The sequence below is a fragment of the Euleptes europaea genome, chromosome 13 (genome assembly GCF_029931775.1).
Source record: "Euleptes europaea isolate rEulEur1 chromosome 13, rEulEur1.hap1, whole genome shotgun sequence".
In the NCBI taxonomy this organism is placed as follows: domain Eukaryota; kingdom Metazoa; phylum Chordata; class Lepidosauria; order Squamata; family Sphaerodactylidae; genus Euleptes; species Euleptes europaea.
Genome location: NC_079324.1, coordinates 38,903,062 through 38,911,069, shown reverse-complemented (window position 1 = coordinate 38,911,069; position 8,008 = coordinate 38,903,062).

Genomic DNA, 8,008 nt, shown 5'->3' with positions numbered 1-8,008 from the left:
CAAGAGAAGAGAGGAAGAAGAGGTGGAGGAACAGGAATGACATCCATCACTAGCACCCTTGGTGTGCAGTTAGCTTAAAAAACTGAGGAAGCAATGGGTTGAAATGAAGTTTCTCATGACCTGCTGCGTAGGTTTGCCAACCTCCAGGTCAGGCATGGAGTTGGAGATCTCCTGAAATTACAACTGGTCTCCAGACAATAGAGAGCCATTCCCCTGGAGAAAATGGTTGCTTTGGAGGGTGGATTCTATGACACTCCAGGGTGGCCCTCCGAGGAAAAACTGTTTATAACAGTTGCAACATGCTTTTCAGGCGGCAGTGTTTTGAATCAATGGGCCCCAAAAAAAATTCCCTAAGAAAGAGCACTGATTCAAACCCGGTAAGTGTTGGCACACCACAGTGCTGTCATGGTAAGGGAATGGTTCACTTGTGGGTTAAGGGAGTCTCCCCTCATTTTGCTTCAGGGGAGAATGCAATTCCCTCAGGGGAGAATGCAATTCCCTCAGGGGAGAATGCAATTCCCTCCCAGCTCAGCAGAGGCGCTCTGGAGTTGACATTGAGAACATCCTCTCATCCGGTTTCCTTTCAGGCACTTCCCGGATTCCACAGCACTGATAGAGTTTCCAACTCCAGGTCAGGAAATTCCTGGAAGGGGGTGGAGCCTGGGAAGGCCAGGGGTTGGGAAGGCAGGGTATAATGTCATAGAATCCACCCTCCAAAGCATCCATTGTCTGGTGACAATGAGTCAGCGGCAAAGTGGATTCTTGCTGGAATCAGGCAAGGATTCTTCAGCTATCCACAATGGATTCAACACTCAGTAGGTCTATAGGCTGAGAGTGGCTAGCAAATTTCAGCACCAACAGTGGAGGGGCTGTGGCTCAGTGGTAGAGCGTCTGCTTGGCATGCAGAAGGTCCCAGGTTCAGTCCCTGGCATCTCCAGTTAAAGGGACTAGGCAAGTAGGTGATGTGAAAGACCTCTGCCTGAGACCCTGGAGAAGCCGCTGCCGGTCTGAGCAGACACTACTGACTTTGATGGACCGGGTCTGGTTCAGTATAAGGCAGCTTCATGTGTTCAGTGGTAATTTCCTGGAATGAACATCCAATCAACTCCTTCTAGAAAAATCAAAGATTGGGTTGCGTATGTGCCTTTGTTTATGTGGCTCTGGGTGTCTGGAGAGCTGCAGGTGTATTTGGGATGGGGACTGCATAGTCATAGGCAGAAATATATATATGGCTCTTCAGTGGAAGAATACTGCCCCTGGACACACATACCCCCCAATAAGGCAGATCCTGTGTGTTTCACAGATCAAAACACGGCTTTGCAGAAACTCGCCCAGAGGGGGAAAATATCTCTCTGGCAGTAGAAATGATGCCAAAGGATTACATCAGCCACAAGACCAAAAAAGATAGCCAGCCAACATCTGCACTACAGATGCTTCTAGTTCCACTCCCAAACCACAAAACCAATGAAGATTCCAGAGATCCTCCTGCAACTTATGAAACACTTTTCCTAAACCTTAAGAAGGCAGAGTCAAGGAGGAGGAGGAGGAGGAGGAGGAGAGTTGGTTTTTATATGCTGACTTGCTCTACCACTTAAGGAAGAATCAAACCAGTTTACAATCACCTTCCTTTCCCCTCCCCACAACAGGCACCCTGTGAGGTAGGTGAGGCGGAGAGAGTGTGACTAGCCCAAGGTCACCCAGCTGGCTTCATGTGTAGGAGTGGGGAAACTAATCCAGTTCACCAGATTAGCAACCACCACTCATGTGGAAGAGTGGGGAATCAAACCCAGTTATCCAGATTAGAGTCCACCGCTTCAAACCACCACTTTCACCATGCCTTGGCTTGCAATTGGGGGAGGGATGTGGGGTGCAACAGGAAAGAGAAGAAAGCACACAGTCACAAACAATTGCAGATGATTTCTTGGGGCCACAGATGTAGAAGAACCCTTCTAAACAAAGCCCACACAAAGGCTGTGTTGCAACAATTCCCCCAAAGGAAGCTCCCTCTCTCAGCTGCTATAGCGAGTTATACATAATAATCTCAGGCTTTTGATTCCTTTTATAGAGTGGTGGTACCAAGTTTAAAAATCAAGAGTTAATCAGGTGTGGGGGATGCTTGTTCTGTGGAATGGAAGTCCTTTAAAAACAAAAGAAGCGATTCTTGAAAATAAGAGACTTTTCTCCCTGGGAACTGTTTTTCTCTTCTCTTTGGAGGTCACCTCAGGCTATTTTCCCTGCATGCACCGTTTCCATTTTGGCACACAAAATGCACATGTGTCCTGTCATCCCATGCGATTTATCTGCATGTGGGTTGCTGTTACTTACACCCAAGTGCTTTCTGAGTTGGAATTTTGTCACATTTGGAAGCAGCTGTGAGGAAAGGGAGGAAGCGCAATTGACAGCAGGCTCTTCCTGGATGAGCTGAAAGCCTCCACATGCGTGTGCGAGCGTGCATACGCTTTGTTGCCTCCAGCGGCAATTAGCTACAAACCTTCATTAGAAAGGAATGCTTCCGAATCCAGAATCTTTTCTGGCCCCTTCCAAGGGAAGGATGTGGGATGTGTAAGATTTACATCCAACAGGATGCTCTTATGGTCTCTCGAAGGGAAAAAAATGAAGCTCCAGACAGAGCAGGGGAAGAGGGAGTGGTGTATCAGAAGACATGTTAGGATGCATCCAATTCAAAATTGTCTTGTTTGTGGGCTTCCTGCAGGCACCTGGTTGGCCACTTTGTGAACAGACTGCTGGACTTGATGGGCCTTGGTCTGATCCAGCAGGGCCTTTCTTATGTTCTCATGTAAAATCAATTTTGAATGTCTGATGGATGTCTCCCAGACAAATCCATTTTAGGTAAACCCATTACATATTGAACACTGAAGGAGGGTAGTGTGTCACCTTATTTGTTTATTGATTTTTTTAAATCCCATCTTTTCTCAAAGCTCAGGATGGGTATGATGTAAAAACAGAATGTACACGAGGGACGTACATTTGGAATTAATCAAGATCTGATCCAAATGAGACTCATTCTTCAACATGGTAAAATGCTCTGAAGGCAGACAGGCCGCCTTGTTACTTCATGCGAGGCAGAGGGGGAAAAGGGGGTTCTCTGGCCAGGACTGGTCTGATGTCTCTTTCCGCCTCTGCCTGCACACATCCCCATGGAAGTATCTGTAGCCCTGCAGATGTGGAGGCGCACAATACAATTTCTCACAGGGCTGAATTTGAGCCAAGGCCAGCTCGGTCATGAAGAAGGCCCAAAGTATCCCGTGTGTGTATAAAGTGCCTTCAAGTCGCAGCCGACCTATGGCGACCCCTTTTAATGGCAGGAGACTAACAGAGGTGGTTTGCCAGTGCCTTCCTCTGCACAGCAAACCTGGTATTCCTTGGTGGTCTCCCATCCAAATAGTAACCAGGGCTGACCCTGCTTAGCTTCTGAGATCTGACGAGATCAGGCTAGCCTAGGCCATCCAGGTCAGGGCCAAAGTCTAAGTGACATATTTGCAGCACAAAATCTTGTCCAAAATATTTCTCATTCCCCTGCAAGGGCAGCAGAGACCATGTTCCTACAATGAAACCAGGCATGAGTGTGGTGATAGGGTTGCCAACCACCAGGTACTAGCTGGAGATCTCCTGCTATTACAACTGATCTCCAGCCGATAGAGATCAGTTCGCCTGGAGAAAATGGTCACTTTGGCAATTGGACTGCATGGCACTGAAGTCCCTCCCCTCCCCAAATTCCACACTCCTTAGGCTCCACCCCAAAAACCTCCTGCCAGTTGCAAAGAGGGACCTGGCAACCCTATGGGGTGAGCATTTGCTCCAGGGTGGGATCAACTTGACCAAGCACTTAGCTTCAGAGCTGGGCTCAATCAAGGTACCCAGAAGAAGAGGCAACCTTGAGTTGTGGAGTGGGAAACAAGCAGATCTGTCTCCCCTCTGAACTATTCTTACTCATCAGTGTGATGGGGCTGGTGCAGAAAAAGCATCCAGGGAATTGTGTTCTATCTTAGTCAATGACATTTTTTTTTGCCTCCAGTATGCCTTGGGTCAACCCAGCTTGCTGGGGGTAAAGGGAAGATGACTGAGTACCCAGCTTGCTGGGGGTAAAGGGAAGATGACTGGGGAAGGCACTGGCAAACCACCCCATAAACAAAGTCTGCCTAGAAAATGTCGGAATGTGCTTGCACAGGGGACCTTTACCTTTTTATGCCTTGGGTCAACTCTGGTTACATCTTTTTTTCTCCAGAGGGCTTCTATGCCTAAAAGTTGCAACTAATGTCAGCTCCAAGGTTTTAAGGCAGACCCCTGCATGCTGATGTCATGTTCGCTGTGCAGCTGCCCCATGCAAAAGGGAGACCAGCAGTCCTATTGGGCAGCAGGCTGGAAGGGCTCAGCAAAGCCCAAACTTGCTGCACTCCAACCAGGGCTGCAACTAATCTGAGAGCTATCAAGCAACCCCTGAAAGCTGAAATATATAAAACTCAATTAACAAAACATCACAAAGGGAAGAAATTCTGCCAGTGAAGCTTTGGTGGGAGATACAATCATGAGGAAAGTTGTGCCTGTTGTATGGTTCTGTTTGTCTTGCTGCCCGGAGAAAAAGTCCTGCCAGGAGAAAAAGCAGACAGCAAAATCCTAATGGGGAAGGAGGGAAGAATTTTCTCCTCCCTCAGCAAAACTTCTAGTTCTTGAGGCTCGATAGATAAAATTGTTCCTTCCAACCAGTCTGAAATGCACCCCTTTCCAGCTTCCGCAAGAACCGCTGGGGAGGGCGGAAGCATTTGCATCAATAACAAAGTTAGCACAACAAGTACAACCTGATTAAAGCGACCCGGCACTCTGTTGACGTCAAGCCACAAATCCCAGCAGCAGCAGCTCTGCCGGAGCGATTGACTGGGCGGCCTCCAATTCTCTGGCATTTGGAGGCAGAGGCCTGTGTCTGGTTGCACCAGCAGGGCTTTGAGGAGGCTGGGAATTCTTCCAGATTAGGGCTTGGGGAATACTTTCGTTCCACTGTCAAAAAAATGGTTGGACGACTGCAGCCTTCCCCTCGTTTTTCTTTTCTTTTTACTCCCTATGTTCCATGGAAGATTAGGGGAGCAGGACAGACTGTCCACTTGGCTACAGGCAGTGCGGCAACAGTGGCGTATTGCCAGGGGAAAATGTCAATCCAAAACCCTAATTTTTAACTCCGTCACTGTGCTGGGCACCATTCTGCTTGATGTCTCTATAGCAAGTCTGCTGGCGTCCTGCACAGGTCAGACGGCTCCACACTGGCAAGGGATTTGGGTAGATGGGGAATTTGAGTTTGTGATGGTGGTACCATACTGAGTACAGCAGCCCATTGGGCAGGGGTCTCCCAGGTCCTGAGGGAGGAACTGGTGGTAATCAGTGCAACCTTATAAGCCCCGTGGCGCAGAGTGGTAAGCTGCAGTACTGCAGTCAAAACCTCTGCTCACAACCTGAGTTCGATCTCAACGGAAGTTGGTTTCAGGTAGCCGGCTCAAGGTTGACTCAGCCTTCCATCCTTCCGAGGTCGGTCAAATGAGTACCCAGCTTGCTGGGGGTAAAGGGAAGATGACTGGGGAAGGCAATGGCAAACCACCCTGTAAACAAAGTCTGCCTAGGAAACATCAAGATGTGACGTCACCCCATGGGCCAGGAATGACCCGGTGCTTGCACAGGGGACCTTTACCTTTTTAGTGCAACCTTATGTATCAGCCTTTTGTCCCCCCCGCAACCCCCCCCCCCAAACTCACTATGGGTAGAGTTCAGTGTCTTAAGACAATCTCCATTTTCATCTTTCCACAAGTAAACTTCTAGCTTTCATGCTTACAGTGACAGGCTTGAAAGAACAAAGCAGGCAACGCCAGCATCCGAGAATCAAAGCAACACGTTCAGTGCTTAGTGTTTCAAGTGGGAAGAGCCAGGACCCAATCCTTTCTGCTCTCAGATGCCAGTAAGGTTGCCAGCCTCCAGGTGGTGGCTGGAGAGCTCCCTCGATTACAACTGATCTCCAGGTAACAGAGATCAGTTCACCTGGAGAAAATGGCTGCTTTAGAAGGTGGACTCTATGACATTATACCCCAATAAAGTCCCTCTCCTCCCCAAACACCACCCTCCTCAGGCTCCACCCCAAAAACATCCAACCCTGAGCTGGCAACCCTAGATTCTAAGTACATGTGGGGCTGGATGGAGTCATGTTGTGGTCTGGTTGCCAACTCTGGGTTGGGAAATAACTGGAGATTTTGGGGTTGGAGCCTAAAGAGGACAGGATTTGGGGAGGGCCTTCAGTGGGGTATAATGCCATACAGTTCACCTTCCAAAGCAGCCATTTTCTCCAGGTGAACTGATCTCTATTGGTTAGATATCAGTTGTAATCCCAGGAGATCTCCAGCTAGTACATGGAGGTTGGCAACCCTAAACGGTGGTAATGGAAGGGCCCTCTTCAAACAGTCTTGTTTTCATATACTTCTAGTTGAAAACCAAGCAGAAGCTGGGATATTTGCAGGCTACCCAAAAGTTCCTCAGTGTGGCTAAAGTGCTGTTTCTGCCCTGGGTGAACAAGTCCAGGGGCCGCTTTGCAGGAGGCCTCTGTGGGTCGATGCAAAGGCAGCCACTGCAAGCAGGATGCTATGTGTGTGTGTGTGTGTTGACTCCGATGCAAGCTCCTGATTTAAACCCTGCTTGTATGGAACCTAAGGAGCAGCAGTTTTCCTGACTGCTGGAATACCTTACCTGAAGCCCTTGTCGCACTATGCTGCCTGCATGTCCACTTCCCCAGCTCAAAACATGAGGCTAGTTGTCTTGTGCAGAGTTGCAAAAGAATTTCCTGTTTACTGAGCTTGCTTATTGCACTTCCTCCCATTGTCAACCAACAGTTCTTTTGGAAAAGGAAGACTATTCAGAGCCCCAACACTGGAGGATACTTCTTTAAAGAGCCTGACAATCAAGAGCTCTCCTCCTAGGATCCAAATCTGAAAAGTACACCCCCCATGTAAAAAATAAGGGGCAGGCATTCTATTCTGGCAGCCACGGTTTACGCTCATAGGAGGGTTTTTTTTTTTTTTTAATGAAACAGGCATCTCCCATTCTGCTGATGGGGAGGCCTCTCCCAGCCTGGATCTTGGGGCGGGGTGGCGGCAGGAAAGGCTGACCACAGGGCGCTAATGGGCTTTAAACCCTTGAGTTGATTAATGCAATCTATTAACTGAAGCCCAAAGGGATGAGAGGTAGAGATGGATAATAAAGTGCGCAGAAGAGGGATGCTTCACTGAGCCGGACTCTAATCCACTGTGCGGATGCAGCGGCAGCAGATTAGGGGGCATCTGGCTGGCCACAAAGTCTCGCTTATGAGGCAGAGCTTCAGCGGCGTAACGAGGCATGCTCTCGCTGTCAGTAATGTGGGACCGTGCCCAAGCTGAGGAACCGCGTGTCTGAAAGGGGAGCTCCGCCTGTGAATGGCACGCAGTGTGAAAGGCTTGATCTGAGTTTACTCTGAGTGGGACTGCAATTGCATGGAGCTCTTCTGCTAAAGGAAGCGAGCCCTCACTCGGCAAGCATTTTCTACAGACAAGGGGGTTCCAGAATCTAGTGATATGCAGGGACATTGCTTGTAGGAAAGGGAAGGATAATATTTTGATGGATTTACAAAAAGACCCAAAGCTTCAGCTAGGTCACTTGGCCAGCTAGAACCACAGGCAAATCACACCCAAGCGCTCAAGTTGGGGTTTCAGAAGCTGCTTTTGCACCCCAGGGTACACAGACCTGAAAATGCTCATCCTGAGTGTTCATTTTGAGATCCTGTTCTACAGAGGGTCAAAAGTCATGCCTTCCAGACTACACAGACCTTTGTCGAAGGCTTTCACGGTCAGAGTTCATTGGTTCTTGTAGGTTATCCGGGCTGTGTAACCGTGGTCCAAGACCACGGTTACACAGCCCGGATAACCTACAAGAACCAATACACAGACCTTTGTTTCTAATTGTATATTGGAAACATTATAATCAA